The 22422-nt window shown below is 43.7% G+C and overlaps 1 long non-coding RNA gene across 1 annotated transcript; it reads left to right on the top strand.

The window, feature by feature from the left end:
- The first annotated feature begins 797 nt into the window (after positions 1-797).
- On the top strand, positions 798-20283 carry LOC307220772. Its single transcript, XR_013841086.1, has 2 exons — positions 798-1049; positions 19821-20283. It is a non-coding gene; the product is annotated as an uncharacterized lncRNA (long non-coding RNA).
- Positions 20284-22422: the final 2139 nt, after the last annotated feature.

The following is a 22422-nucleotide window of genomic DNA, read 5'->3' as shown; positions in this document are numbered from 1 at the left end:
TTCCCCAAGGGAATATGGACTTTAATAACTAAAAACGTTCCCAGTATACCTGCAGGAGCATCTCCACTTCCATCATTCAGCCTGGACACTGAGATCTAGCTCCGAGGGCTGGTGGTTCCTTCACTGCGAGAAGTGAGGTTACAGGGAACCAGGCAGAGGGCCTTCTCGGTAGTGGCACCCGAGAAGTCTTTTAGAAGACATCTGAAGGCAACCCTGTTTAGGGAAGTTTTTAATGTCTGATGTTTTACAATTTTTTATGTGCTGTAAAGCCGCCCAGAGTGGCTGGGGAAACCCAGCCAGATGGGCACGGTATAAATAATAAAATTATTATTATTAATAATAATTAATACCCCACCCTTTCATTAAATGGACACCTGACCACCATTGCACTGAGCTGCTGTACTGTAGCGGAAGACGTGGATAATTTGAAAGTAGTCCCTGTCAAGGGTGCAACTAAAATGGCCAACTAAACTGGCTGAGTTGTCATTCCTTCTCCACAGAGAACAGAAGTTCTTGGAGGCAGTGATGAGGGAATCTCTTAATTGATACCTCTTGGTGCCTTTAACATGGAGGCATTCGTTTTGTATGCAGATATAAATAATGGACCACATGGCTGCTACCGAAAGTGGCAATAATGGGTTGTCTTCTAGCCGAACTTACCTTCCCATCATGAGATCATGGCATTCTGGTTCTTCCTACCCTGCTTCTTCTTCCTGGCTTTGGTTGTCAGGGGCCAACAGGAAGAAAAAGCATTGTGATGTCACAAAATAAGTATGTTCCGTAGCATGTCAGCCAGTGAACCTTGCTTGCTCCTGCAATTTGCCTGTGGCACAGCCTAAGATGGATTGATTTTGGACTGTGTGACCTTCAACATTCTTCCAGCTTACAAGTGGATGGTTCCAACCACCATTTGCTGAACTCATAAGGCTATTTTCTTCTCTGTGTTACGCTGAAGAGGAAAAAGTGAATGTGCAGTTGCCATTGTGCTGCAGTACAAGTGAATTTTGTTAGCAGTGTGTCATCAGATGCTTCTGAGAGGGACTTGAAAGGTCTGGCTATCATTCATAAATCTTACAGTGTCAACACGGATGGAGATGTCAGTAAAACCTGCATTAATATTCAAACTATGATTGTGCTTAAGTGTAGCTAGATAATGGCCTGAAGTCCTCCCTTCTAGTACTTGTTTGACAGGTTGCATTCCAGATTCATCTTATTGCAAAGCAATAAACCCTAAAGGGTTTTTTGGGGGTGATTATTTATTACTAGAACAATACTAACATATTATTATTATTATTATTAGTAGTAGTAGTAGTAGTAGTATCAATATCAATATTATTATTTATTTTATTAGATTTTATTAGATTTCTTTCCTGCTCATTATCATAAGGTCCCAGGGTGAGATACAGCAACCTAAAAATATATTAAAATGTAGGAAATAACAAAATAGTAAAATTAAAAGCAGCTGTTGTGTGTACCACAACCTTCTGAGACAAGGTTGACAGGAGTGTGCCAGCAGGCCTTATCTGTGGTGGTGTCCTGCATGTGGAATTTCCTGTCCCCTCATTTGTGTTCTGCCAATCATTAAATAAGGGACGTGGGTGGCACTGTGGTCTAAACCACTGAGCCTTGCCGATTGGAAGGTCGGCGGTTCAAATCTCTGCGATGGGGTGAGCTCCTGTTTCTCGAGTCTAGCTCCTGCCAACCTAGCAGTTCAAAAGCACGAGGTGCAAAGTAGATAAATAGGTACCGCTCTGGCGGAAAGGTAAAGGGTGTTTCCGTGCACTGCTGTGGCATGCCAGAAGTGGTTTAGTCATGCTGGCCACATGACCTGTAAAAACTGTCTGAGGACAAACGTCAGCTCCCTCAGCCAGTAAAGTGAGATGAGTGCCACAACCCCACAGTCACTCATGACTGGATTTAACTGTCAGGGGTCCTTTACCTTTACCTTTAATCATTAAATATTTTTGTTTTGAAAGAAGCTTCTGGATTCAGATAAATGTTTGACGTATCTGGTTGCTTTTTGTGTTTTTGCTGCTTTTTCCATTTTATTATTTGTGTTTTAATGGATGGATCATTGCTTTTTATCTCTCTTTTTTAATTTCCAAGTTGCTTTGAGAAACTCCTCTGGGAGGAGTGGAAGTGGGGCATTTAAAATAACAAAGAAATGTCCACTCAGAAGTAAATCGCAGCATGGCCTCATTCCAGCATAGAATGGGACTATAAGATTGTAGCCATAGCTACTACCTGCACCAATATTAGCATTGTTTTGTTTTGGTTAGGTTTTTGTTTTAAACACATTTTGTAGCAATTTCTGCCAATGAAGTTTTTAAAAACATTTTTCACAATTTAGCATGCAATATTAGTTTCACAATTCTTACCTCAATTACCTATGCCAGTGAGCCTGGTATCTCGATTCATTTTCATTAAGGCTCTTATATTTCCATTTGTGTTCTTATTCTGAAGGTGAAAGGCATTCTGAAGAATAAAACTGCACTCTAGACCTGATGAGTCACAACTGGATGAATCTTTCCATCTATTTCATAGCCCCTCGGCTGTAAATAAGTGTTTCACGTGTTCCCCTCTCCCCGCTCCTGAACTTCGCCAGGTCTCATCACCCACTCTGTATCTCTACTTGTCCATTTCTTTGGGTCAGGCTGGCTGCAGCTTGGGAGATGTTGCTTCAGCCATAATTCAACTGAGACTGGGGTCTTCTACAGAAGCTGGAGGCCTCCCTTCCTGGCCCTCAGCCTCATCATGATTTGAGCAAGGGCTTCCAAGAGCTTTGCCCTTGGAAGCCTCATGGGCAGCTAGCCAGGCCTTTTGGTGAAGTTCTTCCTGGCTCTCTATCTCCTCTGCTCCTGTGGCTGGAGGGATGCAGAAAACCAGCCAGGAACCCCAACGCTGTATGTAAAACAAAGCAAAAAGAGCAGCTTCATGTGAGTAAAGGGTACAACCAAACCGTTTGAGTGAGGAGCTGGGAGCTCTCTGAGAACAAGAGAACACCAGGAGTTCTGAGGGCTGATGGAACCAGAGGTGACAATTGGTTTGTGACACGGAGCCCATTCTAGAATGTTCCAAATAGAAGAAACCGATTGTAGAAAGGGCAGGGAATGATATTATCAAACAAGGTGTGTGTGAAGGCTGACTTCGTTTAGAACCCAGAAGAGGGGAGGGAGAGACCAGTTTGGAGCTCTGGAGAAGACCTTTTGGGGGTGTACTTCTCTGTGGCACGATGTGGGACTGTGGATTTTGCTGTTTGTAGGAGTTACAGTGTCTGTTTCCATATCTGCTCAATCTGTAAATATTACAAAAATGCCTCAAGGGTGACATCCAGTCATACTCAGAGTAGACCCTGAGCTAAAAGTTACTGAAGACCATTGGTTTCAATAGGTCAAAATTGCTTGGCTGGATATTATCCTTAGTCTCCAGAGATCCCTTGTTTCAAAGGGAACCAAACCTTGGCAAATATCGCACCCCTACAATTTTCACACGATTCAGGGAACTGAGGCATTTGTTAACAATATGAATACTATTCCCCCACCCCCATAATCTCGCACTCTCCAACCTATTTCAGGACTGAGCTGTTGTGTATTCAGACCCAGAGACCTCCCCCCTAAATAAACACACATTTGACTCAAATTTTAGTTTTGGTTTTTGGCAGAATTTAGGCCACAAGTTTATTGATTACAGAAAAATGAGTGGTTGCATAGGCTCTGCTTCGACTAGCTCCCTGCACCCTTGCAGGTAGCGCTGACCTAGGGCTCCAGCGTAGGTCAGCCAAGGGTGAACACCTGAGGTAGGTGAAAAGCCCGGGAACAGACTCTGTTCACTTCCCAGATGCTTCCCTGGACTCAGGCACAGGCACAAACCCCTCTCAGGGGTTGACCAAACCAAGTTGAGTCCCTGAATTCCTTTAACGGAATACCCTTCACATAGGGATGGTGAGACAGTTCTCCCATTCCTATCATCTGAACCAGTGCCTATCCGCAACCTTACAAGTTGTGACGATTTGCTACGCGGCAGGTGAAACCCAAATGGCAACAGCCAATCAGCCAAGTGGGAAAATTCCTGCCGTGCCCCTGTCCCAACGACAGATGACACACAACGGCATAGCAAGGTCAATCACAAAATGCCCTAAAAATAGGGAGAGGTGGGCGGGTGTTCCGATGCACAAGCCGAAAGAGGAAGCTCTGGGTCACGTGCATAGGTATATATAGGTCCCTCAATCTGTTTAGACTGCACCCCATTGGCCAAATTAAACCCAGCAACGAGGGACCTACCAATCAGGTGGTGTGGCTGTCCAATATACCCACCCACAATCAGGAGGTCAGTCTCCAGGTCTCACAGCAACATGTGCCCTCTTTTAGGGAGGACACGATTTAAAAATGATGATAGAAGCACTCTTGTGGAATGAGCTCAGAGAGGTAGTGTTGTTCGGTTGTAGCAGAACAACAGCATCAGAGTTGTGTGACACTATAGAAACTATTAATAATGTGGCATAAATAGGTAAAGGTAAAGGGACCCCTGACCATCAGAGGTCCAATCGAGGACGACTCTGGGGTTGCGGCGCTCATCTCGCTTTATTGGCCGAGGGAGCCGGCATACAGCTTCCGGGTCATGTGGCCAGCATGACTAAGCCGCTTCTGGCAAACCAGAGCAGCACACGGAAACGCCATTTACCTTCCTGGTGGAGCGGTATCTATTTATCTACTTGCACTTTGACGTGCTTTCGAACTGCTAGGTTGGCAGGAGCAGGGACCGAGCAACGGGAGCTCACTCCGTCACAGGGATTTGAACCGCTGACCTTCTGATCGGCAAGTCCTAGGCTCTGTGGTTTAACCCACAGCACCACCCGTTTCCTGTGGCATAAATAGTGTTGGACTAAAACTTCCATCACCCCTGATGGCTGGGGTAGTTAGGAGTCTGACAATATCTGTAGGACCACAGGATTCTCATCTCTAGGACTACTTCATTCGATGCACAAACTTAAGTAGCAATATTCCATTTCGGGATGGTGCTTCTGTGAGAGTTTTTTTAAGGGGGATTTCTCTCCCCCCCCCCCCCCCCGAGCATTTAACACACAAGTATAAGCAACTCACTTTAGGGTTCTCTTTTTGCATGGTTGAGCAAAAAAATCCAAATCATATGGGTTTATTCACCTCAGTGAATTTTAATAAATGTGGCACTCACAGTATATTAATGCGGAGCCAGCATAAGCAATGCTCCAGGCAGAAGTAGTTTTAAGGAATTGCAGGTGTTGTGGGTCTTTTCGTTTGAAGTCTCCCGGCTCCCCAGCTTGCCGGGAACATGTGTTGCATATTAACAACTTGTATCTATGATTGTCAGCAAATTGCATAATTGGTTCACTATGCCTGAGATAGAACTGTAATCATGAACAAGTGATTGGACATATGAAAAATGTGAACTAAAACAAAAAACAAAACAAAAAAAACCTCCAAACACAATACATTTTAGTATATGACTGTTTACATTATTTCAAACTGCTTTTTAATTGTGCTTTTTCTTTTTTAAATTTTTAAAAATTGTTTTTATGTGAGGGTTTTTTTGGGGGGGGGTTATTCAGCTGTTTCTTTTTATATTTTGATTATGTATTTTGTGGTTCTATATTGTAATTTTATCTTGGGAAGCACCCTGAGACATGCAGGTATAGGGTGGTACATAAATTTAATTAATAATAATAATTACTTTAAGTAACAGAATAAATTGTATAGGAGATAGGATAAGGGATCAAGCCACTCACAAGAAATACCTTGTTATTTTACTTAGCAAAGAACATGTCTACTTAAAGCATTGAAGGTGTTGTCTTGAGACTGAATAGCTGACTGCCTATTCCCCTCCTCACATCCAGCCCTATATTTCTATGAATTCATCGCTTGTATTTTCCTGTCTGGGACCCTGAAGTGGATAGTCGTGATTTTCCCCACTGTACAGATACATTTGCAACATCCTATATACTGTATTTTTCGCCCCATAGGGCGCACCTAGTTTTGGGGGGATGAGGAAATAAAGGGGAAAAAAATATTTTCCCCCCAGGCACAGGGCTGGGGTGGGGGAAGCCCGAGCTTCCCCCGACCCCAGCCCCCAGAACAGGCTGCTATCCGCAAGCCTAGGGAGCCCGGCAGGAAGTCGTGCCGGTCTCCCCAGGCTTGCGGATATCTTCCCGAAGCCCGGGGCGCGTGGCTCAGCACGCCCCAGGCTTCGGGATGCAGGCAGCTCCCACCGCCAGCCTCCAAACCAGGTCTGGGAACAGCAGGAAGGCGGCGCTCCGCCTCCACCTCCGCGCTGTCCCCCGAGCTTGTGGGGCTGGCGGTGGGGAGAAGCACGCTTCTCCCCAACGCCAGCCTCCAAACCAGGTCAGGTTTGGAGGCTGCTATCCGCAAGCCTTGGGAGCCCAACTGGAGCTCCAGCGGAGCTCCCAAGGCTTGTGGATAGCTTCCTGAAGCCTGGAGAGCGAGAGGGGTCGGTGCACACCGACCCCTCTCGCTCTCCAGGCTTCAGCGAAAGCCTGCATTTGCCCCATAGGACGCACACACATTTCCCCTTCATTTTTGGAGGGGAAAAAGTGTGTCCTATAGGGCAAAAAATACGGTACATAGGACCTTGTGCAGATGGACAGGACTCAGCTAACAAGTTCCACCAGCCTAATGGTGTTTTCCCCTCTCTTCTTGCCCTATGTCCCCTCATGCCTTCCACAGTTGGCTCTGTGTGGTGGGGTGGAGAGGAGAGATTGTTTCATCTGGCACCTTGAGAAGATTGAGGTGATGGAACAATTGCCATAGCGCTACATTGAATTTCTTTCAATATTTGGATGTCAGGTGCATGGAGAATTTTAATGGGCATCATCCAAGTCACTGCTGCCAATCGTAATGATAAATAAGTAGGATAACAACAACAATGCTAATTTTTAACAAAATTAAAGAAATAATTCAGAGGCACCTTAGTGGCCATATTCACTATGGTTTGCTCACAAATGGAGTCTATGTACAGTGGTACCTTGTTTCTCGAACTCCATTCTGGGAGTCCATACGTCTCCCAAAACCGTTCAAAACCAAGGTGCAGCTTCCGATTGGCTGCAAGAGCTTCCTGCACTCAAATGGAAGCTTTGTTGGATGTCTGGCTTCTGAAAAATGTTCGCAAACTGGAACAGTTACTTCTGGGTTTGCGGTGTTCGGTAGCCGATTTGTTTGACAACCTCAGCCGTTCGAGAACCAAGGTACCACTGTATCTTGAACAAAGTGGCCCTGATGCATTTGCAGGTGCACTCAACAGCTAGTGACCTAGATGTGGTGCACATCCTGCTGGCATCCAGTGACCTATCCAGCTCACTGAATGAGGCCCATAATTCGGTAGCTTAAGAGCGCGTGGATTTTGCATATGATTTAGGCCTGTTGGTGAAGGTGAGAAAAGTGACAGCAGCATTTTCTAGTGTTCTGAATTTCATATCAAGTAAAGATGTAGATGAGAAGCCAGATACATATGTGCATATGTTCTAGATGCACATATGAAAGATGGAGTTGCCATATTTCAAATAGTAAAAGCCCCGAAAGTTGTTGAGCCAAAAAGAGAGAGAAGACTTGCCTTACTCGTAGATTCAGGAAAAACTGCAACCTTTCAGAAATCCCCTCCGGATGTCAATTCTGCCTTTGAAATCCTGGTAATGTCTGGGAAAATCCAGACGTATGGCAGCCCTAGGAAAAATTGCTTCCATTCATGTATTACCCTACGATCCAGCAACCTTGGGACCTCTTTATAGGGCTGCCCCATTTGGCCAACCATTGAAATACAGGTGGCGGTCATCTCAGTTTCTGATCCGACTCTGCCCACTAAGGCTGGCTATAGGATCCTTCTGGGAAGGAAGGCACAGAGAGAGAGGGTTTTCTATTCCCATTCTTCCTGGGTTAAGCAATGAGGTGTCCCTGAGCTCCGCTATGTTCCTGTATCCTTGGAAATTTGCTTAATTCTGGTTTTTGATTTGGTCGTTGTTCCCACCTGGTTCTTTGCTCCTGGCCACTGGCTTGTTCTTTGTTCCTAAATCATGGAATCTGCTGCCTGCTACCCAGCCCTGATACATTTGCAGGAGCACCAAAGCTAATCTTTAATGCACTGAATGCAAGTGAAGATAAGAGTGCTGGCCAAGGTGGATAGTCGAACCTTAATCTTATGTCTCTCTTCTTCAGCAAGTACTTGCCTTGTTTATGTTCCTCATTTAAGTGAGAGTCCTGAAAGAAGGGACCTCATGGAATGATTCTTAGTTTGGTCTCTCAGCTTTTTGCTTTTTTCTCTCTCATTAAGTTGCTTTGTAGCCCTTGTTCGTTTCAATTATGTAACGTGCTTGCTTTATTGATCTGTGACCGTATAATTAATTCACAAGTGAGACATTCAGCAGCTGCGTAGAAAATCTGCCTGCCTTTGTATTGCTAGTTGTTATGCTGGGGTGTAGGAGAAAGGCACAAAACTAGCTAGATTAATTGGAGAACCAACTCCAGAAACTTGTACTTTTATACAGAACTGTGCTTTAGATACAAAATACCTTGACATTAGTTTCCAACTGGTCTTCTACAGTATTGTGAGGCTATAAGCCCTGTCTGTAGAAGAATACAATAATAGTACCATGCCAAGGCTTGGAGGCAGGGTCTATTATTATTATTATTATTATTATTATTATTATTATTATTATTATTATATTTTACTCTTTTTTCCATATAGAAAGTTACATTTGTTACTCAACAATTATATTCCAATTCAACAGAACTAGTGCATTTTCTCTCACCCAACACCAATGTTTAAAACCCAAAATTACATACAATTTTAAGGTTCTGTCTTACCTCATTTCATCCTCTCTAACATTTTTCTTAATATATTCTGCTGTTTTCTTACACTTCTCGCTGTGGGTCTTTGCATATGGGAAATAACTTTTAATATAGACCAGAAAGGGCGGAGAGGATGAAATAGCTGCTGAGTGATACTGATGACTCTGTGATTTATAAGGTGGCTCTCTATCTTCCTGGCAGCTAGGAAGAATAGGAAGAAAGAACTGGATGGGCTAGCAATCAATTGCAAAGGGGACTCTGAGAATTACTTTTTATTCCGTACAATAAGAAATAAGAAATTTTGTTGGATCTGACCATGGTTTTACTGCATATGTAGCGACCGCTTTTTTTTTTATTCTTTCTTTTTTCCTTCTTTGGATGTTGCCATAGCTTTTGGCTAATGCAATAAAAATAGTTACTGTTATAAACTACAGTGGTACATCGGGTTACATACGCTTCAGGTTACATACGCTTCAGGTTACAGACTCCGCTAACCCAGAAATATTACCTCAGGTTAAGAACTTTGCTTCAGGATGAGAACAGAAATCGTGCTCCAGCGGCGCAGCAGCAGCGGGAGGCCCCATTAGCTAAAGTGGTGCTTCATGTTAAGAACAATTTCAGGGTAAGAACGGACCTCCAGAACAAATTAAGTTCTTAACCCGAGGTACCACTGTAGAAAGGGTTTCCAGTCTTCTTTAAAATATTTGAAATTTGAACCTTTTATCAGTGCCCTCAATTTTGCCATATCTGCATATTCCACGATTTTCATCAACCATTCTTCCTTTGAGCGTGTTCTCTCCTCCTTCCATTTCTGGGCCTAGAGAATCCATGCTGTTGTAGTCACGTGTATAATAAATACCATTAGGCTATATTTGGGATTTCACAGTCTAGTATCGCCATCAGGAAGGTTTCTGGCCCCTTGGGAAAAGTCGTTTAATCCCCCCCTTCTTGCAGGTCCACCGCATATGATATAATGACCCCTCAGAGGCATGGTCAATTTTAGGAGTATTGTAACAATAATTACAATCATACATTTGTACAATGCTTCGAACGTACAAGAGAGATTTTGTTCCCTAGGTTGGTGATAGGGACTTGTGGGCTTCCCAATGATGCTGGACTACAATTCTCATCATCCTTAACTGTTGGCTATGCTGCTGGGACAAATGGGAGTTGGAGAATTTGAAGGTCCAGAAGTCTCCCATCTCTACACTTGACATTTTTATTTCGACATGCTTATAAGTTTTAGTGGTGGGGCTTTCAATTACCATATTGGCCGCTGGCGTCACAGTTTTCTGTTTGGGTTGTTTTCTTCCTTGCTTTAAGATTTTAATTTTCTTTACAGTAGTCCTGGTGGAAAACCAGGACATGGAGAACTGATAGCTCAACCCAGTTGGTCTCTTCCTATGCAATGGGATATAAATCTTAAAAATTGGACATATTTAGATAGATGCGGCCTCTAGTTACATGAATCCAGATATTTTGAAAGGTTGTTGTTGTTTAGTCATTTAGTCGTGTCCGACTCTTCGTGACCCCATGGACCAGAGCACGCCAGGCACTCCTGTCTTCCACTGCCTCCCACAGTTTGGTCAAACTCATGCTGGTAGCTTCGAGAACAGTATCCAACCATCTCGTCCTCTGTCATCCCCTTCTCCTTGTGCCCTCCATCTTTCCCAACATCAGGGTCTTTTCCAAGGAGTCTTCTCTTCTCATGAGGTGGCCAAAGTATTGGAGCCTCAGCTTCACGATCTGTCCTTCCAGTGAGCACTCAGGGCTGATTTCCTTCAGAATGGATAGGTTTGATCTTCTTGCAGTCCATGGGACTCTCAGGAGTCTCCTCAGCACTATAATTCAAAAGCATCAATTCTTCAGCGATCAGCCTTCTTTATGGTCCAGCTCTCACTTCCATACATCACTACTGGGAAAACCATAGCTTTAACTATATGGACCTTTGTTGGCAAGGTGATGTCTCTGCTTTTTAAGATGCTGTCTAGGTTTGTCATTGCTTTTCTCCCACTTCCAAATTCTCTTGGCCATGCTGAGAGCAGGTTTCCATGAAGGTCCTGGGAGCTGAAGAGATTATTTGCTTTGCTGCAGAACACCAATAAAATGAGATAAAAAATTAGCAGCAAAGGGCGGTGCCAGGAAAATGGAGGCAATAGGTCTAGGCAGAGCAATGACATTAGGGGAAGGCAGTAAACAGACACTATGATTCCCTCATGGAGGTGAGAATGGGAAGTTCAAACATGATAATTAAAAGCTAAAGAGAAAGCGGTGGAATAATTGGAAGCAATTATTTTTCAGCAAAGCGCCATTTGGGCCCTCTGAAAGAACAGATAATCAGGCAGATAATTTCCACTGTACTAAGCAGCTATTAAGTGGAGCAAAACCAATACTCTTTTTTTCTTGCTTTATCAGTACATTATGTCAGAAAAAAAGCCTTAAAGCATCTCTCTCTCTCCCTCCTGAGAAAACGGGGTGGGGTAAGGAAAATGAATACTGACTGAAGACTGTAAAGGGTCTGATTTTTCAAAGGAACAAAAGATATGTAGTTCTGTAGTAAGATTCACCAACATTCACATCCCACCCCCCTCGGTTAAAGGTCATTGGTTTGGTTTTCAATTATAAAGTTCAAGTGAGGCAAAGTGAGGCAACTGTAAAAGTTGTAAAGTTATAAAGACCAAGTATTTCGATAAAGGGCATCATCAGTAGTACCTAAAATGCGTCTGAAGGATTCTGTGAAGGAGATTTTAAAATGTGAGCTTCTCCTACCATGTAATGGGAGCTCTGCCTTGCCTTTTTAATCAAACAAATGATTAAACCTGGCTTTCTGTGGACTATTTCAACCCCCAAATCTAATCAAACGCTGTTTATGGAGTAATATTCGCCTAAGTGAAACTTCAATGTCAAAAGCACGTAACGTTGAGGTATATGGGATTTTGATTTATATACCCTTGGCACATGGGACGGTGTCAATTTGAAAAAAATAAAAGCCTTTTGAATTTAAATTAAAAAGAATTGTTCAAGAGCGGACCAGGGGCAATGTGGGAAGTAGAAAAGCATTATTCGCAAGCTACTTGGGGTGGCGCAATGCTTTCTGCAGCCCAAATATCACATTACAGCAGGTAATGGCCTCTGGTCGAAAGATGCCTTACTGTGTCACATTCTCTGGGTTTTCCCTTGTCCCAGGGTACTAAGCATGCCAGTGCAAGTAGCTAAATAGGTACCACTGTAGCGGGAAGGTAAACGGCGTTTCCATGCACTCTGGTTTCTGTCAGAGTTGCACCAGGAGCGGTTCAGTCCTGCTGGCCACATGACCCGGAAAGCTGCCTGTGGACAAATGCCGGCTCCCTTGGCCCGAAAGCGAGATGAGCGCCGCAACCCCATAGTCATCTTAGACTGGACTTAACCATACAGGGATCCTTTACCTTTACCACCAGCAGCTGCCAATGGCATGGAGTAGAGTAAGATGAATCACATGATGTGTCTCTTAAGTATAATGGTTTAATTGATTCTGAAATGAGAATGCCTAAATGTATATTGCAGAAGGTTTAACATGGGGCTCTTCAAAGGGGCTATATTAAAGCCAAGGAGAGCATGTTGAGCTTCTGGTTGCATAAGTTAATGACTAACTAGCTGATTGCTGTTTCTCTGTAGGTAGCATGTGAGGGTTGTAACCTTAGATCATGTAAGAGGTATTGGGTTTCAAAATCTCCATTTTGAAAGTGAGTTGCCTGTGAATCATTATCTCCCTTACTGAACGGTAAAGGTAAAGGTAAAGCACTCCTGGATGGTTAAGTCCATTTGAAATCGACTATGGCACTCACTTCTGCTTTCAGGCTGAGGCAGTTGGCATTTGTCTGCAGACAGGTTTTCCAGGTCATGTGGCCAGCATGACTAAATGGCTTCTGGAGCAATGGAACACCGTGACAGAAGCCAGAGCGCACGGAAACACTGTACCTATTTATCTATTTGCACTAGTAGGCTTTCAAACAGAGCAACGGACGCTCACCCCATCACACGGATTCGAACTGCCGACCTTCTGATCAGCAAGCCCAAGAGGCTCGGTGGATTAGACCACAGCACCACCCACATCCCTCAAACTCATTGGAGTGAAGGTGTAAAATGAAGCTCTCCTGAAGCAAGAGTGAATAGCCTGCAGGCTGTGGAGAGAGAGAGAGGGACCTTTGCTTCTAGGTCTGTTTGGATTATTTCACATTTCATAGGCAAGATGCTGAGCCGGTTGTAGATAACACAATATATTGTACAAATATTTGGATGTATTCTGTTTTGTTCTGAAGCTTTCTGCTGGTAAAAAGTTTGAACAATATTTTTTATGGGTCTGGACAATGTTTTATTCCAAAAGAAGTTAGCTCTTATGTTTCCAGTTGCTTCAAACTGCACTATATTGGTATCTGCAACAGTGACAATGTTACTTAAATGGAACTAAACCTTAGCAGCAGTGGTAGCAGGGAACCTTTGACCCTGCAGATGTTTCTGGACCTAGACCACAACTCCTGTCTCCCCTGCCCATTGGTCAACCATATCTGGAGGGCTGCATAAGTTCTCCACTCCTGTCTGGAAGAGAGAAAGGGGAGGATGAGATACAGGAGGTCATTTTTGATAGTAATCCACTATAACATGTGTTTTGGCTCAAAGTCACTGTAATTGTTCGAGGGTGTGTGTGTATTTTAATTGCCCCTTTGGGATAGTTGGTAATTGCTGCCTGAACCACTTAGGGTGACTTCTCTCCCTTTTATACAAAGGATGTTAGTCAAGCTGAATCTTGCCTCCAACCTACTTAAGAAAAGAAAACCCCGTGGAACAGCTAAAATGTATAATTTCAGACTTCATGTGTTTGGACACCTTTCATCATAAGGCAGGTGCAGAACAGCGACTGAGACTAATTGTCTTGTAGTTATAATGCTAAAAAATGAGCATGGTTGGAATGGCAGATTATTAATCCAGTTGGCTTCAAAACTCACCGCTACAGATAAAGAGTGAATTAATTAATTTGGCCCGTTAGTGGCCTCTATTCTTTGTGACAGTTCAGTGAATGCTTTCCCCAAAGCTTCCCATATATGTTTAAATTCAAGTGCTTGATTATCCTCTTCCAAAGCAACTACTCTATTCCAAACTTTAAAAGTGGTAAGTGTAATGTTGGTCAACAAAAGAGGTTTAAAGACTGTCTCAAGGCAATTTTTTTAAAAATGTAGTATAAACACCAACAATTGGGAAACACTTGCCTGCGAGATCTCCAATTGGAGAAAAGCCTTCACCAAAGGACACAAGGGAGAAACGTGCTAGGAGGAAGGCACGCTTGGCAAACCCTCACCGTGATCAATTCTTGCCCAGAAACCAATGTCCCCACTGTGGAAGGATGTGTGGATCCAGAATTGGCCTCCACAGTAACTTATGGACTCATTGTTAAAAACCGTGTTTATGGAAGACAATCTTACTCGGCTACAAGTGATCAGAAGAAGCAGCAGCAGCTTTTGCACCCAGAGCCAATGGTGAGGGCTCAGAGGCAGAGCAAGGTGGGTGTGGGCTGCCCTGGGTGTCATCCCTGAGGGGGGCATGACAAAATCCACCCTGAGTGGATCACCGCCATGGCAATAGGGCACCCCCCGGGCAGATTGACGCTGTGTCGATCACGCACCCCCGGGTGGATAGCCCCATCCCCTTGATTGGATCACCCCACCCCCATGGGCACGGCATGTGGCCGCTCCGGGTGCCTGAGCGGCTAGCTCTGCCACTGTCAGGGCTGTTTTCTGATTGCTTTTAGCTTCTTGAAGCAGGGGCCTGGCAGAGGAGAAGGAGAAATATGTTTAATTCTTTAAAATGTACAGTATAAGGAACTACAGTGGTACCTTGGGTTAAGAACTTAATTCATTCTGGAGGTCCATTCTTAACCTGAAACTGTTCTTAACCTGAAGCACCACTTTAGCTAATGGGGCCTCCTGCTGCCACTGTGCCACTGCTGCACAATTTCTGTTTTCATCCTGAAGCAAAGTTCTTACCTGAGGTACTATTTCTGGGTTAGCGGAGTCTGTAACCTGAAGCATCTGTAACCCGAGGTACCACTGTACAGATAAAGTCAGAGGCATACCTAGGGGTTGGCAAAACTGGCCCCTTCTGGGGGTGCAGTTTCTCAGACGATGGAGTATATGATGTAAATGTGTGTCATTGCAAAATCAAACACAGGAGAAGCTTCCTGTCTTTCTCTCACAGTGGCACAAAGGTGGGTGTGTAAGTGATTTTTTTGGGGGTGTCCTAGATAAGCAGCTGGATAAAGTGCTTTCTTAACAGCACATAAAGTAAAGTAAAGGTAAAGGGACCCCTGACCATTAGGTCCAGTTGTGACCAACTCTGGGGTTGCGGCGCTCATCTCGCTTTATTGGCCGAGGGAGCCGGCGTACAGCTTCCAGGTCATGTGGCCAGCATGACTAAGCCGCTTCTGGCAAACCAGAGCAGCGCACAGAAACGCTGTTTACCTTCCTGCCTGAGCAGTCCCTATTTATCTACTTGCACTTTTATGTGCTTTCGAACTGCTAGGTTGGCAGGAGCAGGGACCAAGCAATGGGAGCTCACCCCGTTGTGGGGATTCGAACCGCCAACCTTCTGATTGGCAAATCCTAGGCTCTGTGGTTTAACCCACAGCGCCACCCGCATCCCCAAACAGCACATACTTCTCAGCATATAATTAATCTGTGTTACAAAAGTGTGATCACCAGTATAGAAGACCTCTCAAATGGTCTTTTAAAGAGTGAGCACATTGGTCCTTTCATCGCATGAACCTCTTGTGTTCTGCCTCTCTAACATATATGTATATTTGGAAAAAGAAAATACGAAAGTGCTTAAGAGTTGGTTTATGGATAGATGATTGAGAATTAAAAAATGTTTAGAATTTATTTATTCTAATCAAGTCCCCCATTTTTTTTTAATGAAGGTCTTCTCTTGGCAATGTGGATAGTAAAATAGACTAAATTAAAACATCCACTACAACAGCTTTAATAGACAAAGCCATAAATCAATAAGACAAACCCTGCAATAGTACAATGATAAAATTGAACCATAAAATCCTAAATAGGCAGACACAAATCAAAAACCCAGCAACTGGTCCAACAAAACTCAGCCAAACTACAGATGCTTTAAAAGGCCCGGCCAAATGGCCATTATTCTGCAGAGACCAGCATCAGTGATGTTAAAGGATATTAGATCAAAAAGTCCCTTTGCCCAGCTCCAACAATGCACTGAAGTTGCTGCTTCCAACAAATTAAAACACCAAATATTAAAAACTTCCCAATTCCGGGCTGGCTTCAGATGTCTTCTAAAAGTCAGATAGTTATTTATTTCCTTGACATCTGGTGGGAGGGCGTTCCACAGGGCGGGCACCACTACCAAGAAGGCCCTCTGCCTGCTTCCCTGTAACCTCACTTCTTTCAGGGAGGGAACCACCAGAAGGCCCTCAGCGCTGGACCTCAGTGTCCGGGCTGAATGATGGGGGTGGAGACGCTCCTTCAGGTATACTGCACCAAGGCTATTTAGGGCTTTAAAGGTCTATAAAGCAGTTTTATGCCAGACTGGGTGTGTGGACTGTGTGGAGGTGTCCATCCATCTTATCCCACCAGCCTTTGTAGGGTAATCCCCCCCCCCCGGTTCTGCTAGCACGTCACTCTGCTGGGGTGGGGCTCCCCCTTTCATCTGTTGAATGGCCAGGTAGACAGAAGCTCTGCAAGAGGGAACCCCACCAGTAACAACCAGTGGGAAGCTTTGAAATGGGGTGTTCAAGAGGAGGAGCTGAGCTGGCTCAAGAGCCATTGGATTCTAAGCTGGTCCCACTGCTTCCGTGAGATTGCATTAAGGCCACATTTGCACCATACATTTAAAGCAGGTTTACACTATTTTAGCAGTCACAGCCTCCCTCAAAGAATTCTGGGAACAGGAGTTTGGTAAGGATGCTAAGAGTTATTAGGAAATGCTTATCATACCCCCCAACATTTTCCGGATGGAAATAGGGACCCCCTATATAATAACAACAATAATTTTATTATTTATACCCCACCCATCTGACTGGCTTGCTTCCTGCATATATAAAACCATTAAAAAACCATTGGACATAATTTTTTTTAAAAAGGCTATACAGGGCTGCCTTCAGGTTGTATGGTTACTTATCTCCTTGGCTCGGGGGTCACATAACATAGGGCTGCCATACAACCTGATTTTCTGAAAATGGCGTCCTGAATTATTTTTTGGAAATCAGGCAAATGACCTAGAAAACCAGCAACGGGTGTTAAATTGTGTCAAAAATGCCCAGAACAGCTCCATACCTTGAAAATTCTTGTAGCTTTTACTAGAAAAAGCTCAACAACTTTGGGTTTTGTCTAAAAAAAAAGCTCAACAGCCTTTGGGTTTTTCTTTAGAAACCTCAACAATATTGAGGTCTTTCTGTCCTAGTTTTTACTTTTTGAAATATGGCAACCCTAGCCTAACTTCCATACCCTCCAACATTTCTCTGATGAAAATAGGGATGTCCTAAGGAAAAGCGAGACATTCTGGGATCAAATCAGAAACTGGGACGGCTTCTGTAAATCCGGGACTGTCCCTGGAAAACAAGGACACTTGGAGAGTCTGCCGTATTCCCCTCTGAGAGTTAACAATTCACTGAGTGGTTTGCTAATCAACCCTTCTTCCCAAGGAACTCTGGAAATGTATGGAGTAATCACTGGGAGGCTGATTCAGTGATTTGATTGCTCTCCTTCCCACTCTGTCCTGGCTGGCATAAGCAGCAGGGCTACAGATGCACCAATGGTCTCCAAACTCCATTAAGCTCCACTGGGCAGCAACTGGGGTTTGCATTGCATCCTAATTCATTAACACACCAGACCACTTCATCATCCTGAACCACAATTGTTTATTAGTTAAATGCTACCTAAATGATGGCCAGCTTTGATGCTTCCCAGATTTATGACCATACATTGAACACTTCTCTTCCTTCCAGTAGCTAAATATTGCCTTCCACTTGCTAATATGCAATTTTAGCTTCTTCCTTTCAAATGATTTATCCCGAGCAAGGCTGAAATAAGTTAGAAGTTAACAATAATTCGAATGCAAGTGTTATTAAACTGAGAGCTGCCTTGCGCAGTGACTTTCCTCTAGGTTCATTTCCCTGTTTAATAGACTTGAACTCGGCTAAAGTTGCTGTAAAACGCCTACCTTGATGCACATTTTCTCATTGATTCGTCTCATCTTACCATAATATGCTAGAGACGACATCTAAATGGATGGGAAACACTGAGATATTTGTGCCTGCTTAATGCTCATTTTGGAAGAGGAATTAAGCAGACCAGGAGCAATCGGGAGATCCATCAGCAAAGTTTCGGCAGGAGCAAAGCTTGTTATAAACCATCCAGCTGTTGAAAATGGAAAAATAAGAGTAGGAAATAAGATTCTGTGCTGCGTTCATGCCTCCAGATCTTCTCCACCATCTTCTCCTATCCCTTTTCCCGCAGAGATAGTGTGCCACAGGCATTGATAACTTTGAGCTGATTACTATGAACAATTCCTTCCCCCGTGGTGGTTTCAACTCTCCAGTCTGAAGAGTGGAGTTCTACTGCCAACACTGGGTGAACCTGAGATGAGTAGGAAGGAAGAAGGGCTACATTAATGGGAACTTCCCCATTGCTCTAGTTTATAAGCACTCCTTTCAGTGCAGGAAGGCACACCACACCTTGCTATCTAAATGATGGCCAACTTTGTGTGTGATGAAATGATGGCCCTGTGGTCTAAACCCTTGAGCCTCTTGGGCTTGCTGATCAGAAGGTCGGTGGTTTGAATCCCGGCGGTGGGCTGAGCTCCTGTTGCTCTGTCCCAGCTCCTGCCAACCTAGCAGTTCGAAAGCACACCAGTGCAAGTAGATAAACAGGTACCTCCGTGGCGGGAAGGTAAACAATGTTCTCGTGTGCTCTGGTTCCCGTCATTGTGTCCCGTTGCACCAGAAGCGGTTTAGTCCTGCTGGCCACATGACCTGGAAAGCTGTCTGTGGACAAACACCGGCTCCCTCAGCCTGAAAAGTGAGATGAGCACCGCAACCCCATAGTCACCTTGACTGGACTTAACCATCCAGGGGTCCTTTATCTTTTACCTTTACCTTTCATTTATTTGACTGCAAATATACCTCTTACGATGGGAGGCAGGAGATTTTTGGAGATAGCAGCAGTGGAACCAAAAAAGAAATCTGGCAGGGAGGAACAAAAGTACATTTCTAGGTAAGTTAGCAGTGAAAGCAAAATAACAGTATGACATTAATGGCCAGAATTTTTTTTTTTTTTTTGTGGGGGAAGCAAGTGGGAGGGCAGGCTCCTTGTTTGGGGAGACACTTGCCCCTCTGCCCCCATTTTGCTGCCACCTATGGATCTGTCATTCATATTGTTGCGTCTGCTCTTTCACATTAATAGCCTCACCCTGGATTCAGTTTCTTGGTCATCCTGGAGTGTGATAGAATCTTGAAGCCCGCCTCCTGGAATATACAAGTGGGACCTGCCATGAAATGTAATGTTGCAGCACATTCTTGCCTTGTAACTGGAGTACTTCTCTTCAGGGTTCTAGCCTGCCAGATGCCTGGAGCATCATCCGTGGTACCATAAGTTGCAAAGGGCTCAAGAAGACCCTTTCACTCTCCCTTCTCTAATCCCACCCCATCCCCATTTTCCATCCCCCCATCCCCAACTTGCACTCCTCTTTATGTGGCTCCACTCCCATTTCCTCCCCCCCTTTTTTGCATTTAATCTTTATTGATTTTAAATATTGCATCCATCCATCACAAGAATAAAAAAGAAAAAACACATCAAATACAAAGAAAATGTTACATATAAGATAAAGTTCTTCCATACGTTAAGACTTCCATCTTCCTCAGCATGGCTCCTTCGTTTCCTGGTTAACTGCAAATTGTATGACATTTAACTTATCACAAATTATCTATAATCTTTGTAGCATATAGTTGTCGGAACCTGCGTTCGACCGAGCGACTCCTCCGGTCGAGCCTTCGTTCTCTCCTCTGATGATAATTAACGACCTGATCCTCTGATAAGGCTCCAAGCACGTTCCCATTCAGCAGAGTTTCAAAGCAGCAGAAGTGACGAGATTTATGAGCTACATCGCTATGCTTTATTTCTAGCTACGCAGACAGAAAAGAAAACATCCTCTCTCTGTGAAAGACAGAGAGTAACTGGAACAAAGGAACAGGAAACCAGTAAACATCACATCCATCTCCTCTCTCCCGTGAGACTTCCAACAGTATGGAATCTCTGGAATGTAAACAGAGTCTTGTGACTCCAAGCACTGCACAGTTGGCAACACACAGAAACCAACATCAGTATGGCAGAAGTTAATCAAAGCATGTCAATGATTTCATATGGGAACAATGTTCTTTTAAATATAATCTGTATATATCCCATTCTTTGTTGAACTTTTGGTCTGTCTGGTTCCTAATTTTTCCTGTCATCTTTGCCAGTTCCACGTAATCAAATAATTTCGCCTGCCGTTCCAATTTAGTTGGTATTTTATCTCCTTTCCACCATTTGGCTATCAGCATTCTTGAGGCAGTGGTTGCATGCATAAATACCCTCCTCAATTCTTTCAGAATGTCTGCAGCCATGATACCTAAAAGGAAGGCTTCTGGGTTTTTTGATGAAAGTTAATTAAAATATTTTTTTTAGCTTCTTATAAATAATTTCCCAAAAGTTCATTATCTTTTTACATTTCCACCACATGTGATGCATTGTTCCCTTCTTTTTCCTTTTTAATATTGCATTCTACTGGGTATGCTGGCTTTTGCCTGAGCATTGAGATACCTCTTGTTTCTCAGAGAGCCTTCAATCCTGTTCAGTGTCCAGCCAGTTCACTATTATCTCTTTGTGTTTCTACTGTAAAGCATTAAATTGTGACGATCTTGCATTTGCCAGTTTATAAAACTTCTATCGGCTGTCATGGAATTTTGTTTTAAGTAGGGAGGCCTCTAAAGCCTTGGCAGGAAATGCTGAAGAGTTGGATGCTTATCAGGTTTTTGACACCTTCTTTATGAATGGGGTTTTTTTAAGTGCATGGAAGACATGAATTATTAGACCCTTGTAACCTCAACTAAATGCACAAATCTCTGTATACTTGCAGATCATCCTTTCTGGTCTTTCCCCATTCATTTCTGCTTAGTGTGTAATGGATAGCTCTTTTGGATTTCTGATTTAGATCTTCCTGATGGGTTTGCGGGGTTTTTTTGTCATTTATGTAGAAAGAAGCTTTGTCTCCCAGTTCTGTAGGGGAGTTAATTATCACCTGCTATGAATCTATTAAGAAGAGTACAAAGAACCTAGATTCTTAAAGCTGTCAGTTACTCTCTTTTTTTATATCTAGTCTCAGCAATTCCCTTACAATAGCGAAGAGAAAATCATAGCAGCTGATTATTAATATATCACCAAGAGCTTATGTAACCTTAAATTGGCATTGGCAGAGCCTGCATTTTTTACATTCCTTGAATCCTTATGCAGTATTAAATCTTACAGGGCCATAATTCTATTACTCTTGGTTCAAGGGATGTGGGGTACCTGGCACCCTCTATATAGCTTTGGACTACAACTCTGACCAATGCTGGCTGATGGAAATAAGAGTCCAGTAATTTATGGGATGCGGGTGGCGCTGTGGGTTAAACCACAGAGTCTAGGACTTGCCGATTAGAAGGTCGGCGGTTCGAATCCCCGTGACGGGGTGAGCTCCCATTGTTTCGAATCTAGCAGTTCGAAAGCACATCAAAGTGCAAGTAGATAAATAGGTACCGCTCCGGTGGGAAGGTAAACGGCGTTTCTGTGCACTGCTCTGGTTCACCAGAAGCAGCTTAGTCATGCTGGCCACATCTGGAAGCTGTCTGTGGACAAACACCGGCTCCCTCAGCCAATAAAGCGAGATGAGCGCCGCAACCCCAGAGTCTGTCATGCCTGGACCTAAGGGTCAGGGGTCACCTTTAACATCCAAGGTGCCATGGGTTCCCCATCCCTATCTCTAATATCAGTCCTGCCATGAACCCACAAGGTGGCTTCGTGCAAGCCATTCTGTTGCTGCACACCTACTTTACAGACTGGTTTTAAGGATTATGAGGGCTGCCATACACCTGGGATTCCCCAAACATATCTGGGTTTCATCTGTCGGAAATAGCATCTGGGTGGAATTTCTGAAAATCAGTTAAATGTCCCGGAAAAGCCAGGCAAGCCATGTTGGGAGTGTTTATTTTTTGGCCAATTTCCTTAAAAATAGCTCAAAAACATGGCTTGTGAAAAGAAAAAGATTAACAACTTTTGTGTCCAGATTTTCAATTTTTGAAATATAGCAACCCTAGCTAGGATTATAAGATAATGTTTGGGAACATTTGGCTCTGAAAACTCAAAAGCAGCTTCGCAGTGCTAAGCAGTGACTCCTCAACTCTGTTTTTCAACTTTGTTTGGAGTCTGAGCAATAATGTCCCCCAACACTCACCCCTTCCAAGCTGCCTCCTTCGGCTTTCACTTTGCATTATAATAATAATAATAATAATTTATTATTTGTACCC

The sequence above is a fragment of the Podarcis cretensis genome (genome assembly GCF_951804945.1).
Source record: "Podarcis cretensis genome assembly, chromosome: 1".
Classification (NCBI taxonomy): domain Eukaryota; kingdom Metazoa; phylum Chordata; class Lepidosauria; order Squamata; family Lacertidae; genus Podarcis; species Podarcis cretensis.
The sequence above is the reverse complement of the archived record's forward strand: the minus strand, read 5'-3'. Positions and strand labels throughout refer to the sequence as shown.